Source organism: Bufo bufo, chromosome 2 (assembly GCF_905171765.1).
Source record: "Bufo bufo chromosome 2, aBufBuf1.1, whole genome shotgun sequence".
Taxonomy (NCBI): domain Eukaryota; kingdom Metazoa; phylum Chordata; class Amphibia; order Anura; family Bufonidae; genus Bufo; species Bufo bufo.
In genome coordinates, this window is record NC_053390.1 from 795,769,409 (window position 1) to 795,785,099 (window position 15,691).

The 15,691-nt window shown below is 47.8% G+C and overlaps 1 protein-coding gene across 1 annotated transcript in view; it reads left to right on the top strand.

Moving 5' to 3' along the window:
- Window positions 1-14,740: 14,740 nt before the first annotated feature.
- Window positions 14,741-15,691, top strand: part of RPIA (ribose 5-phosphate isomerase A) — a 45,059-nt gene continuing 44,108 nt past the window's right edge. Inside the window, exon 1 of the mRNA XM_040419282.1 lies at window positions 14,741-14,821. The gene's annotated coding sequence lies outside the window, so the exon portion shown is untranslated. The remainder of the gene's footprint in view (window positions 14,822-15,691) is intronic.

Below are 15,691 nucleotides of genomic sequence, written 5' to 3' on the forward strand. Positions count from 1 at the left end.
ATGGCACGGGTGCTAGAGGCGGCACTCGGAGTCCTCTCTGTGGGCACCCGCACCCTGGAACAAGTCTATGGTGTACCAATATGCCTTAGACTTTTCCTGCCATTCACCAACACAGGGCGCACTATGGACAACAGAGGTAGCGCATGGACTGTAGGCAGGCTGTTATAGCTAAATTATAAGGTACATGGAAGATATTCTATATTGGACTGTAGTATTCAAGTGAAATTGCCGTGTTGGCACTTTGCGAGAAATATGTGGGTTTGGGGTTACAGTTTGGGCATGTAAAAGGTTCCCCATCACTGATCGAGACCATTAGGAATGTTGGTTCTAACTCATTTATCAATGGAGACCACCGATGGAAGAATTATTCACATGGTGCTACTGCCCTCCCTAGGGTCAGTATGACTTTGTCCGACCATAAAAAAAAAAAAGAAGAGCTACTCTGTTTTCCCCTCGCTTATGGCTAAACTGGGGCTTCCGTCACCAAATGTTGGCTCTTGTGTATGTTTCTGTATATCTTGGATCAGTTTTCCATCCCCAGGAATACATTTGTGTAATACAAGCCTTGTTGTAGATGACTCATTGACTCGTACAAGCCCCTGAGACAGTCAATACTTAGATCACTTGCTCATTCATTTCCTGAGGTGAACAACCCATAAGTGCTTCCACCTAAGTCATGAAGGAACTTAGACCGGTGGTAATCGAACATTGCTTGTCTCGTGAAAGAACTAGGAAACTCTCCAAGACGCAAATCAATGTCAAATCTATGAATGAGTGAAGTTGTATGGAATCGGCTATGGTGCCGTCATGAGAGGAATAAATCAGCCCCTGCTTATATCAAAATTATAAAAGGGGTGATCCACCATGTTGGAACCTTCATCCCCTCCATTATCCCACCATGTAGGGTCAGACTGTAAATATGTTGTCCCTAGCGGCTTTGTGGAAATCAACCTCATGGTTTATGTGTTACTTAAAGGGGTTGTCCACTATTTTAATATTGACCTTCTCCTCAAGGATAGGTCATCTATATTAGATTTCTGGCACCCTGCCAATCAGATGTTTGAGGGGTTCGTACGAGCGCTGGCTTCTCGTCACTGTTTACCTGCTCGCCATACCCACAGTGGTGAGCAGGTGTAACTACATCTAAGCCGTCCCATAGCGCCGCCCTATTTACTTGAACGGGAAGAAGCCCTCTGAGATGTAATTGCACCTGCTCACCTTTGAGGCTGCAACAGCGAGCAGGTAAACAGTGAAGAGAAGGCCGCCCACCCCCTCCCCCTACCTGATATTGATGACTTATCCTGAGGATAGGGTTGTCCAGTCCTTGTAACCACTTCCTGCCATCCGCCATACATGGACGGCGCATTCGGAAGTGACTTCCCGACCGCTGCCGTACAGGTATGGCGTGCTGATCGGGCAGGTGCAGGAGCTGCGCTCGGCCAATCAGGTGAAAACACTGATGCCGGCACATTAACCCTAGCTGTGCCACGGTCAGTGCTGACCGCAGGGTGAGTGGAGGGAGGAAGCTTCCTCCCTGTCCTCATCGGGTCCCTGCGCTGCGGCCGATGGCTGGGAAGGCAGCCCGATGCCTTCTATGGAAGCCTGTGAGGCTGTAAGCAGGCTGAAGTGTATTACACTGTGTAATACACTTACAGCCAATGCATTACAATACAGAAGGGGCTTCACATGTTGTAAAAAAAAACTAAAGGAACTTTCACTCACCTAACCGATCCCCGGCTGCTGCAGTTGTAACCGAGTCAGTAATTATGCTTTGGGAGGAGTTAGAGGCGTGGCCTAGTAGAAAAAAAAAACGCCATGATGTTCGCTGCACATATTGTCCCTCTTTGCGATTTTCAAAAGTTGGGGGGTATGTAATGCATTGTACAGGGGATCAGACCCCCAAAAAGTTAATGTCCCACAGTGGGAAAAAAAAAAAGTTTAAAAAAAAATGTGTTATTCATAATAATAATAATAAAAAAAAATTAAGTAAAAAAACAAAAAACACATAAAATTGTAAAAAATAGAAAAAAAAAGAAAACCAGTTATATTACGGTAGGTATCGCCATATCTGTAATAACCCGCTCTATAAAAATATTGCATGATCTACCCTGTCAGATGAACACTGTCAAAAAAAATAAAAAGTGCCAAAATAGGCTTTTTTTGAACACTTTGCCTCGCACAAGTAGCAAGCGATCAAAAAGTACCATACTATGTACCCCAAAATGGTACCACTGAAAATGTCACCTCATCCCGCAAAAAATGAGCACGAGACAATCGGCAGAAAAAAATAAAATAAATATATATATGGCTCTCAGAAAATGGTGACACAAAAACAGGATTTTTTTTTCCAAAATTGCTTTGTGCAAAAGTGGTAAAACGTAAAAAAAAATTATATAAATTTGGTATCTCTGTAATCGTACTGACCAGCAGAATAAAGATAATGTGTCATTTTTCCAGCACAGTGTTCGCCCCATTAACAAATCCCAAAAAGCAATGGTAGAGTTGGCGCCTTATATTTATCCTGCTTCCCAAAAAGCTAAATAAAGAGTTGTATGTACTCCATAATAGAACCAATGATAAAGCTCCGTTGAGGGAAAAATAAAATGTATGGCACCCGCGTCGCTCCTGATCCCCATTGCTCGGATTAAAACATCCAGTGATGGGGGTGAGCAGCCAATAGCAGGCCGCGACGGGGATGAGCCTCCCTAGCATCGCGGCTTGTCCCTGTAGCGGCCTGCTGTTGGCTGCTCACCCCCATTGCTGGATAAGTGGTGGCCGTGTGGGGATCAGGAACGACGCGAGTGCCGGGAGTGGGGTAAGTATATATGAGGTGCCCAGGCATTGGGGGGGTTGGATAATCCCTTGGCCGCGCTTGACGACTTCTTCTTTTCTCCCGGCCGGCCGCGCCCAGTCCCGAAAGCGCACGCCGAGGCCGTGCATGCGCTATGGTGATTTCTTCCTGGCCAGTATAGTATATTTGCCAGGAAGAAGTCACCAGGGCGCATGCGCGTTCAGTCCAGCGAGCAGCCCGGCCGGGAGAAGACTTCAATCAAGATGGAGCCCGCCCCCTGCCGAAACCAGGAAGTGGACAGCGCGCCGGGAGCAGGTAAGTATAAAACAGTGTGATGGGAATACCCCTTTAAAAGCAGAGAAATTCAAATTTAGAAAATAGTTAATTTTCGGTAAATTTTGGATTTCGGTAAATTTTTTAAAACATATCGACTCAAATTTACCTTAACACGAAGTACAATGTGTTATGAGAAAACAATCTCAGAATGGCTCGGATAAGTAAAAACGTTCCAAAGTTATTACCACATAAAGATTTGCAAAAATAGCCTCTGTCAGGAAGGTGAACAATGGCTGCGTCCTGAAGGGGTTAAGGCTGGGGTCACATCTCCGTCCTTAATTCTGGCAGTCTGTTTCGTCAGGGGAATTCACCGTGTCCGGCGGCGTGCATGCCGGCCCTCGGCCGGACACAAAATGCTACATGCAGCACAAAAGGCGGTAAGCGGCCGGATCGCCACCGGATCCTATTACAGTGAATGCAGATGTGAACCCAGCCTTCACTGATGATCTGAAGATGTTCCCTTAATAGTCCCACCAAGGGGACATCCACAGCGCTACAGCAGCACAGAGAATACAAAGACTCCAGAATAGAGGCATTACAGCGACAGTAAATGACAGAATAATAAGACATAAAAGAAAGAAAAAGAAGAAAAAGCTGAAGGTGAGCAGTGCTGCTGTAAACGCCGCCACTCCAGCGGTCATCAATATCCGATCAGTAGGGGGCGCACACCATGCGCCCCTGCTGAATAGCTGCTCTGAGCGGCGGTTCTGCTCCCATTGAGCTGCTGGAATTGATGGAGGGATGCGGGGGGTCAGATCCCTGCCAATCGGCTATCAATAGCCGTCCATATAAATAGGCTGGAAAGCAGCAGTTGTCCAGCAAATTCCCGCCACTAAGGCTTCTTGCACGTTGCAGTCCGCGGACCGTGGCCCAGCCGCATGTGGATCGCGACCCCTATTCACTTGAATGGGGTCCGCTATCCGTCCGTTCTGCAAAAAGATAGGACAAGTTCTATCTTTTTTGCGGAACGGAACACCACGAAAGCACTCCACAGTGCTTCTGCTCCGTGCTTCCGTTCTGCACCGCGTCTCCTGATTTGCGGACCCATTCAAGTGAATGGGTCCGCATCCGTGATGGGGAATGCACACGGCCGGTGTCCCGTGTATGGCGGACCCGCCGTGTACGGGCCGCAGTACGACCACAGGGGACACACGGTCGTGTGCAAGAGGCCTAGGGCTGGAAACAGGCAGGATCCCAGCTGGGTCCAATTATAGTCAATGGAGTCTGGCGGTGATCTGGCGCTTTCTGGCCATGCCGGATAGGATTAACTGTAGCAGGCTGTTCCTCTGCTGGAAGATTTTAACACTAGTGTGAAACTAGCCTTAGGCTACATGCACATGACCGTATGTGTTTAGCGGTCCGCAAATTGTGAATCTGCAAAATAAAACAGATGACATCCGTATGCCATCCGTTTTGTTTTGCGGATCCATTGTAACAATGCCTAAAACGGACAAGAATAGGACATGTTCTATTTTTTTTGCACGGGCTACGGAACGGACATACTGATGCTGACAGCACACTGTGTGCTGTCCGCATTTTTTGCGGACCCATTGAAATGAATGGGTCCGCATCCTATCCTCCAAAAAAACGAAACGGACATGGAAGCAAACAACGTTCGTGTGCCTGTAGCCTTAAAGGGGTTGTCCTGGAAATAACATTGATGACCTATCCTCAGGGTAGGTCATCAATATCAGATTGGAGGGAGTCCCGCAGATCAGCTGTTAGAAGAGGACGGTGCTCTGTGAGAGACCATGTGACGTCATCACCGTACATCAGTCACATGACCTAGTTGGAGCTCAGCCCCGTTGAAGCGAATGGGACTGAGCCGCAGTACCAAGCACGGCCACTATACAATGCACGGCGCTGTGCTTGGAAAGCTGCCGGGAGCCGGTGAAACAGCTGATCGGCGGTGGGGGCCAGGACTTGTGATAACGATGACCTATCCTGAGGCTAGCCCATCATTATAGTGGTGTCATTAGTAAGGCAGGAACGGGGAGAGACGAGCATGGTTAGTTTTGGGTCTGGTCTGAGGTCTGTAAACCGTAAATCCCTCTTGGCGACTCCAATGCTGTATGCCTAGTTGCCAGCAGTCCCAAATTAGCAGGGACGGTCCCTAGTTTTTAAAGACATTCCTGTTAAATTCAGGCTAAAAATGGGTGTCAGTCAGTGGGTACGTAAGTCCCACCAAAAAGTGGACGGTCACTGGTAGGTTTGGTGTTCCTGGAGGTGGAGCTTCAAAAATCCAGTCCACTAAGAAGCGGTCCTGTTCAGTTATTTACAACTTTATTAACAAACTTCCAAGAATGTCCGCCAAAATTTGCTCCATTCATTTTCTGGATTCCAGAATGTGCGCGGCGATTCTCTTCTGACACGTCATCGCTTCATGTGCTGGCATTCCGCGGCGCGCGCACCGACCAGTTGACAGCTATTCATTAACCACTCGAGAACAAACACTCTTATCTGGTCCTGTTTACCCAGCTGCCTGACCACAGAGTCTCAAGGACGGGGACGCAGGATGGAAGGAGACTTTCCAGATATCCCACAATTAGTGTGAAAGAAGAGCGGAGAAGAACGGATTCGGAGCGAAAGCTGAACGGACCCCATTATGGTTAATGGAGTCTATTCGGCCCCGTAGGCTCGGTTATGTCCCGAATCTGCCGCTTCCATTCATTTCGTTGTTCTCCTACGGTAATGGAGCAGAACCGAGATAACCTCACCCTCAGGGCTCATTCACACGACCGTATCCGTTTTCGCGGGCCGCAAATTGTAGAGCCGCAAAACGCAGGCCGTGTGCGTTCCGCATTAAAACTTCCTTCTCCATGATAGAAATGCCAATTTTGGTCCACAAACACGGACAAGAATAGGACGGGCGCTATCCTGTCCTATTCTTGCGGATGTGGATGCATCTTTTACGGCCCCGTTGAAATGAGCGGGTCCGCATACTATCCGCAAAAATTGCAGAACAGATGCGGAAAGAAAAATGTGGACGGGCCCTTAGAATAATCCCATCTCAGACAATATATGCCCCCATTGGCTGATAGGTGCCGGACCCACATCTATCTCTGAAGCGAAAAGAAGCAGGCAAAGTGGTGGCCGACAGTGCGGGGTCCAGCCCACCACCTATTGGCCCGCCGAAAATAGAGCGCTCTACTATTTTTTTCAAATCCCCACAGAAATTAATTGGATTTCACCGCGCTTGCGCGGCCTCCGCTTCCATTTACTTCTAGGGAGCCGACAGACATAACCCAGCCAGCGCTTGGCTATTTTCGATGGCCCCATAGAAATGAATGGAGGGTGGCCGCGCATGAGCCGCGCATCGTCCTTCACTTTGCCGGCTGCGTTTACAAGATAGGTGCGGGTCCCAGAAGTGGGAAAACCCCTTTAAAATCCTGAATCCCATCAATCCTACCACCGCCTGCAGCAGTGATGTACCTGTACAGCACACGTGACTGCTGTGGCCAATCGCTACCCTCAGTAGTCTCACACCCCATACCGCCGCGGTCTTTGACGGTCTGCAGCGGCCATATGCCAAATACGGGCCAATCGGCACTGGAGCCAAAAAACATGATGTCATGAATGCAGTGGTGGTGAAGAACATTGTGCGAGTGCCACAATGGAGGGGGTTCAGTACGGTGGGTATAATTATTTTTTTGTTAAATTACCTTTTTTTGCGTTTCTACTATTTTTATTTTCAAAACAGAAATATAATTACTTGGACAATTCTTTTAAAGGAAGGTTTGTATTAAAGGGACTTTCGGGGAGCAGAATATCGATGGCCTCTGGTCAGGATAGGTCTTCAGTATCTTATGGTTGAGGGTCCAACTCCCAGCACTGCCACTGATCAGCTGTTTGAAGAGGTCCTGGTGCTGCGGTGAGCATACCAAGCACAGCGCCGGACATTGCATACTGGCTGTACTCGGTATTGCAGCCACTGAGCTGCTCCTAGGGCATGTGACATCAGTGGTCTAGGAAGAGAGCGCCGCGACCTCTTCAAACAGCTGATTGGCCGGGGGCCAGGATGTCGGACCCCCACCAATCAGATACTGACGACCTATCCTGAGGATCAATATTCTGCTCCCGGAAAACCCTTTAAAAGCGATCTGGTTATCTTGCCTTGGATCTGTATTACAAGGTCTAGATTGGGGTCTTAATTAGCGGGTCTGACCGTCTGGGATCAGTATTGACGTGTTGTCTGTGTTTAGGGGGTCCGGTGTGTTGTCTGTGTTTAGGGAGTCCGGTGTGTTGTCTGTGTTTAGGGGGTCCGGTGTGTTGTCTGTGTTTAGGGGGTCCGGTGTGTTGTCTGTGTTTAGGGGGTCCGGTGTGTTGTCTGTGTTTAGGGAGTCCGGTGTGTTGTCTGTGTTTAGGGAGTCCGGTGTGTTGTCTGTGTTTAGGGGGTCCGGTGTGTTGTCTGTGTTTAGGGGGTCCGGTGTGTTGTCTGTGTTTAGGGGGTCCGGTGTGTTGTCTTTGTTTAGGGGGTCCGGTGTGTCGTCTGTGTTTAGGGGGTCCGGTGTGTTGTCTTTGTTTAGGGGGTCCGGTGTGTTGTCTGTGTTTAGGGGGTCCGGTGTGTTGTCTGTGTTTAGGGGGTCCGGTATGTTGTCTGTGTTTAGGGGGTCCGGTGTGTTGTCTGTGTTTAGGGGGTCCGGTGTGTTGTCTGTGTTTAGGGGGTCCGGTGTGTCGTCTGTGTTTAGGGGGTCCGGTGTGTCTTCTGTGTTTAGAGGGTCCGGTGTGTCGTCTGTGTTTAGGGGGTCCGGTGTGTCGTCTGTGTTTAGGGGGTCCGGTGTGTCGTCTGTGTTTAGGGGATCCGGTGTGTCGTCTGTGTTTAGGGGGTCCGGTGTGTTGTCTGTGTTTAGGGGGTCCGGTGTGTCGTCTGTGTTTAGGGGGTCCGGTGTGTTGTCTAGGTAAAGTCCAGAGTACATAAGGCTTCTGTGTCTGTTGTACAGACTCTGTTGGTTGCCATTAGTTCTAAGATTTTCTTAGTAGATTGCTTTAAGGCCTCATGCACACGACCGTTGTTGTGTTTCGTTCTGCAAAATGTGGTTCCGTTGTTCTGTGATCCGTTTTTGTTTCCGTGTGTCTTCCTTTATTTTTGGAGGATCACCAGACATGAAGGAAAGCAAAAAAAAGTCTAAGTCAAGTTTGCCATGCAAATGATAGGAAAAAAACGGACGCGGATGACAATCTTGTGTGCCTCCGTGTTTTTTCACGGACCCGTTGACTTGAATGGGTCCGCGAACCGTTGTCCGTGAAAAAAATAGGACAGGTCATATTTTTTTGACGGACTGGAAATACGGATCACAGACGCGGATGACAAACGGTGCATTAGCCGAGTTTTCCACGGACCCATTGAAAGTCAATGGGTCTGCAGAAAATCACGGAAAACGGAACAACGGACACAGAACACAACAACGGTCGTGTGCATGAGGCCTAACTAGTAAATACAATGGAGCGTGCCACTACTTTCTTTTCCCTCCATGTATCTCCATGGACATGCTCTTCTGAAGGGGAGATTTCTCCGAAAGTTCTCTAGTCTATACTACCCTCTAGTGGTGAAACTAAAAATCACAGGCAGCCAAGTACAATTGCCTGAAGTCCTAGGGTGGAAATTCAGACAGAGACACCATTTCCTTCCATTTATCACCAGTTTGCAGATTTGTCTTAGGATTGATATACGTCCGGCCATGAGATCTGCAGGTCGTCGCTCTGCGATTCGGATCACCAGCGATTCTCTATTGTTTTGCAAATAGAGGACTTTAAAATGTAACGTAACAAAAGGGATTTATTCTCTGTTCGGAGTAATACACGGCTTCATTCACAGGACAGTGCGGAAACCAGTACAGGCCTCCATTCTGGCTGTTCCTCAGGTTTTAACCCCTTCAGGGCACTGTTATTTCCCATTTTTGCCTTTTCCTTTCTTATTCCCTGCCTCCCCAGAGCCATAGCTTTTTTTTTTTGTATGATGTCTTGTTTTGTTCTTTTTAATCGCACAATTTATTATTGCATACAATGTAGTGGGAAGCTGTAAAAATGGGGTGGAACTGTAAAATAAACGTGATTCTGCCACAGTTTTTTCGGCATTCCTTGTATTGTAAAAATGACCTGTTACCTTCATTCTCTGGGTCAGTGTGATTACAGCAACTTGTGTGGAGGCAGAGACTGAAATCCCACGGAAGTGCTCCTTAGTGCTTCCGTGGGCCTCCGATCCGTGCCGCTTCGTATCTTGCGGATTGCAGACCCAATACGGAGCGCACACGGCCGGTTCCCGTATATTGCAGACCCGTTGTTTGCAGTCCGCAATATGGGCACGGGGCACACGCAATCATGTGCATGACCCCTTAGACATATCATGAATACAGGGTGTCAACCCTGATCACAGCAAGAGGAAGGCAGCCCATGCCAGGAAGCGCACGGCTCCGTGTTTTAGCGGTCCCAGATGACATGGACACATTTGAGCACGGCATCTGAGGGGTTAAATGTCCGCTATCAGCATTACTGTTGATCACAAACTTTACTCCCGGGCTTCTGCTGGGACCCGGGTGTTATGGTGCTCCCTGGACTCGTGAGCGCGCTCCATCTTTAAAGACCGGACTTCCGCCAGATGTCCGGAAAGGTTTAATGGCCGTTTTAAATGGCCATCAAAACTGCATGAATTTCATATTTTTTTATTTTTTTTTCTTATCCCAGACCCTGCAGTGCCCTCTGTATAGATAATACCCATCAGAATGCCCCCCGAGTGTAGATAATGGCCCCCATAGCGCTACCTAGTATAGATAATAGTAACATAGTACATAAGGCCGAAAAAAGACATTTGTCCATCCAGTTCGGCCTGTTATCCTGCAAGTTGATCCAGAGGAAGGCAAAAACAAAAACTGTGAGGTAGAAGCCAATTTTCCTCACTTTAGGGGTATAAAAAATTCCTTCCCGACTCCAATCAGGCATCAGAATAACTCCCTGGATCAGCGACCCCTCTCTAGTAGCTATAGCCTGTAATATTATTACACTCCAGAAATACATCCAGGCCCCTCTTGAATTCCTTTATTGTACTCACCATCACCACCTCCTCAGGCAGAGAGCTCCATAGTCTCACTGCTCTTACCGTAAAGAATCCTCTTCTATGTTTGTGTACAAACCTTCTTTCCTCCAGACGCAGAGGATGTCCCCTCGTCACAGTCACAGTCCTGGGGATAAATAGATGATGGGATAGATCTCTATACTGACCCCTGATATATTTATACATAGTAATTAGATCTCCCCTCAGTCGTCTTTTTTCTAAAGTGAATAACCCTAATGCTGATAATCTTTCAGGGTACTGTAGTTGCCCCATTCCAGTTATTACTTTAGTTGCCCTCCTCTGGACCCTCTCCAGCTCTGCTATGTCTGCCTTGTTCACAGGAGCCCAGAACTGTACACAGTACTCCATGTGTGGTCTGACTAGCGATTTGTAAAGTGGCAGGACTATGTTCTTATCACGGGAATCTATGCCCCTTTTGATGCAACCCATTATCTTATTGGCCTTGGCAGCAGCTGCCTGACACTGGTTTTTGCAGCTTAGGGCTCTTTCACACTTGCGTTCTTTTCTTCCGGCATAAAGTTCCGTCGTCGGGGCTCTAGGCCGGAAGAATCCTGATCAGGATTATCCCCATGCATTCTGAATGGAGAGAAATCCGTTCAGGATGCATCAGGATGCCTTCAGTTCCGGACCGGAACGTTTCTTGGCCGGAGAAAATACTGCAGCATGCTGCGCTTTTTGCTCCGGCCAAAAATCCTGAACACTTGCCGCAAGGCCGGATCCGGAGTTAATGCCCATTGAAAGGCATTAATCCGGATCCGGCCTTAAGCTAAACGTCGTTTCGGCGCATTGCCGGAGCCGACATTTAGCTTTTTCTGAATGGTTACCATGGCTGCCGGGACGCTAAAGTCCTGGCAGCCATGGTAAAGTGTAGTGGGGAGCGGGGGAGCAGTATACTTACTGTCCGTGCGGCTCCCCGGGCGCTCCAGAGTGACGTCAGGGCGCCCCATGCGCATGGATGACGTGATCACATGGATCACGTGATCCATGCGCTTGGGGCGCCCTGACGTCACTCTGGAGCGCCCGGGGAGCCGCACGGACGGTAAGTATACTGCTCCCCCGCTCCCCACTCCTACTATGGCAACCAGGACTTTAATAGCGTCCTGGGTGCCATAGTAACACTGAATGCATTTTGAAGACGGATCAGTCTTCAAATGCTTTCAGTACACTTGCGTTTTTCCGGATCCGGCGGGCACCTCCGGCAAATGGAGTGCACGACGGATCCGGACAACGCAAGTGTGAAAGAGGCCTTAGTTTGCAGTTCACTAAAATTCCTAGATCCTTTTCCATGTCAGTGTTACCGAGTGTTTTACCATTTAGTATGTACGGGTGACTTGCATTATTCCTTCCCATGTGCATAACCTTACATTTGTCAGTGTTAAACCTCATCTGCCTCATCTTTTCAATTTTAACCCCTGAAAGGACTTTAAGCTGTTTTTAGTGGCCATTACACGGATGCACTCCTGTCTACACAGCCGTTAAAGACAGGCCCATTGATTTCGGTGAGGTCCGTCTGACATGTCCTATATTTTTGATGGCCGCTATTCACTGGCCATTTTAAAGAGCTATGTGAATAGCCCCATAGACTTTGGATACATGCACAAGACCGTATGTGTTTTGCAGTCCGCAAATTGCCTATAACGGACAAGAATAGGACATGTTCTATTTTTTTTTTTTGCGAGGCTACGGAACGGACATACTGATGCGGACAGCACATTTTTTACAGACCCATTGAAATGTGAATGTAACCTTAGGCCTTATGCACAGTTGTTTTGGTCCGCATCCGAGCCGCAGTTTTTGCGGCTCGAATGTGGACCCATTCACTTCAGTGGGGCCGCAAAAGATGTGGACAGCACTCCGTGTGCTGTCCACATCCGTTGCTCCGTTCCGTGGTCCGCAAAAAAAATATAACCTGTCCTATTCTTGTCCGTTTTGCGGACAAGAATAGGCAGTTATATCAATGGCTGCCTGTGCCGTTCCGCAAATTGCGGAACACACACGGATGCCATCCATGTTTTGCGGATCCACAATTTGTGGGCCACAAAACACACAAGGGTCATGTGCATGAGGCCTTAGACTTATTTTGTTTATTACATTTACTACTAAAATTGTGCCTGTTTTGGAGGCTTTCTGCGCCTCATTCGCCTATTTTGAGTTTTTAGACTAATTCAGAAGTTTTCTGATCTATTTATGTATTAGCGCCTTTTTTGCGACTGAATTTGTTGCAAAAACAGTCTAATTTCTACTCCACTCCAGGGCTGGTGAGCTTTTCTTCGTCTGTTTTCAGTGGTGAAGATTTTTTTTCTTTTTTTTTTGCATTAAAAGTGGCACTCTCTGAGAGACATGCGACTTTTCACTGCTCATTTGCGACTTTTTTATGCAGAAATAAATGAGACCAGTCTAAGTGAATATGAACCCGTCATACTGAAGAACAACCACCAGAGGTCAGGCATGCTCAACCGGCGACCCTCCAGCTGTTGCAAAACTACAACTCCCAGCATGCCTGGACAGCTATTAGGGCATGCTGGGATTTGTAGTTTTGCAACAGCTGGAGGGCCGCCGGTTGACCATCCCTGCTTTCTTCCAACAATGGAACCACAACTGTCCATAGGTCGTGTGTGACATTTATCATGTAGAGCAGGGATGGTCAACCGGCGGCCCTCCAGCTGTTGCAAAACTACAAATCCCAGCATGCCCTAATAGCTGTCCAGGCATGCTGGGAGTTGTAGTTTTGCAACAGCTGGAGGGCCGCCGGTTGAGCATGCCTGACGTAGAGGAAGTTAATACAAAGCACTAATGTATTGTAATTGTCCATATTGTTTCCTTTCCATCACCTTTTACACTGCTCGTTTCCAGGGGTTACAACCACCCAGTGGCTTATTTTGTGGCAGAATTTTCTGCCACGTGTGAAGGGACCCACAAGCTCCTACATCTGCCACCAGGAGGCGTTGCTATTAGCTCTTGTTAGGCTACTTTCAGATCTACGTTTTCCTTTCTGGTTGTGAGATCCATCAGAGGATATCAAAACCGCAGGAAAACGCATTCGTTTGAACAATACAACCGGCTGCATCCGTTCAGAAGGGATCCGGTGGTATTATATCGAAAATGAACATACCGGATCCGGCATCAAATACTATTGTCAGGGCTCGTTCACACCACCATATGTCTTTTTCAGTGTTTTGCGGGCTGATTTTCCCGGATCCGTTTTTCCATTTTTTTTTTTCAGTAGTGCTTCCGGTTCCGTTTTTCTATATGGCATATACAGTAAGGCTCCATTCACACATCCGTATAATGGGTCCGCAATTTGCGGACCCATTCATTCTCTACGGGGACGGAATGGATGCGGAGAGAGCACTATTTCCGGAGCGCGCCCCCAGTCTTCCGGCCCACGGCTCCGAAAAAAAATAGAACATGTCCTATTCTGGTCCGCAATTGCGGACAAGAATAGGCATTTCTTTGGGGATGCCGGCCGGGTGTATTGCGGATCCGCAATGCACTACGGACGTCTGAATAGAGCCTAATTACATAGAAAAAATTGGGCTGGGCATAAAATTTTCAATAGATGGTTCAGCAAAAACGGAACAGATGTGTTCCGTTTTTTTTGCGGACCCATTGACTTGAATGGAGCCACGGAACGTGATTTGCGGGCAATAATAGGACATGTTCTATTTTTCAGCGGAACGGAAAAACGTAAATACGTAAATGGAATGCATACGGAGTACATTCCTTTTTTTTCCCCGGAACCATTGAAATGAATGGTTCCGTATACGGAATGCAAAAAACGTTCGTGTGAACGAGCCCTAAGTCAATGGGCACCAGATCCGTTATTTTTTGTGTCCGATAGGCCTCATGCACACGACCGTAGTAATGGTCCGCATCCGAGCCTCAGTTTTTGCAGCTCAGATGTGGACCCATTCACTTCAATGGGGCCGCAAAAGATGCAGACAGCACTCCGTGTGCTGTCCGCATCCGTTGCTCCGTTCCGAGGCCCCGCAAAAAAAATATAGCACGTCCTATTCTTGTCCGTTTTGCGGACAAGACTAGGCATGTCTACAATAGGCCGCCCGTTCCAACAAATTGCGGCGGCTTCTGTTTTTTGCGGATCCGCGGTTTGCGGACCGCAAAAAATGGCACGGTTGTGTGCATGAGGCCAAAAAAACAGACCCGACACCATTGACTTACATGGTTTTTGATGCTGGATCCGGCTTGTTCAGTTTCCCGTGACGCACACAAATAACGTTGCTTGCAGCATTTTTGTGTCCGGCGTGGGAACGCAACGCTTGTTCAGTTTTGTCCCCATTGACAAAGAATTGGCGTTCGCCTTAATATCAGGTGACCCCCAAAAATGAACACTGGCAGGGACAATGAAAGTGCGATGATGGCGGTGCTGTGCCCCCAGTCAGCGGACTGGTATCTCTCTAGGATCACAATAATGGAAAGATCATTCCGGTAATAAAACACAAGTAGTACATGAGCCTTTATAGCCTCTGGCCATTATAGAGTTAATCCAGTCCCCGCCTGAGCTCTTTAAGAGGCTCCGCCCCCTGGAATGACATACTGGTGCCCCAGTGCAGTACTGGGAAGGAAGCATGTTGTGAGCAGTGTGCAGCCTCTGGTCCAGCGCCGCAGTGAGTCTCAGCCCCCGGGCTGCACCTTGTTCTTATAGATTGTGGGGTCTATGTCCTGGTGACTATAGGAAGAGGGTTACCATGGGAACCATTGTGTATAGATACAATGTATCAGACAGGACAGCAGAGATACAATATGTGGAGGATCCGCGGTTCACGGTTAGTGTTGAGCGAACTTGTGTGTTTTAAGTTCGGCGTCTAAAGTTCGGGTTCGGGTTATCGAAGAATCGCGTTATGGATTCTAAATTCCGTTATGGTCCGTGGTAGCGGAATCCATAACGCGATTCTTCGATACGCCGAAACTTAAAACACAAGTTCGCTCAACACTATTCACAGTATCTTTTTGCAGGCGAGGAGGAGGAATTTTATGTTTTTTGTTTTTTATGGTTTTACATCTTTTTTTTCGTGGCGCAGAGAACAATGTTCGTTGATCTTCAGGTATAAAATATTTCTGTAAATGAAAATCGGTTCTGTTCATCCGAATGGGGTTGTTTTGGTGCCGAGCACATGGATTTCTACAGGCCCCGTCCATGTGAATCATACGGTCTCGTACGTGAATTCACCCCGGAGTTTATCGGCGCAAGTCGCTGTGATCAGCACCTGTAATAAGATGTCCGCACAGAGCCAACTAGATAATGGTGCATTAAGGTCCTTTCAGACGAGCGGGACTGATACGTTCAGTGAAACTCGCGCCATTTTGCAAGCAAGTTGTCAGTTTTGTCTGCGATTGTGTTCAGTTGTTAATTTTTTATTTATTTTTTCCTCTCGGGTGCAATGCGTTTTTCACGCACGTGATAAAAAACGGAAGGTTTACAAACAACATCTCTTAGCAACCATCAGTGAAAAACGCATTGTACCCGGACTTGCTTG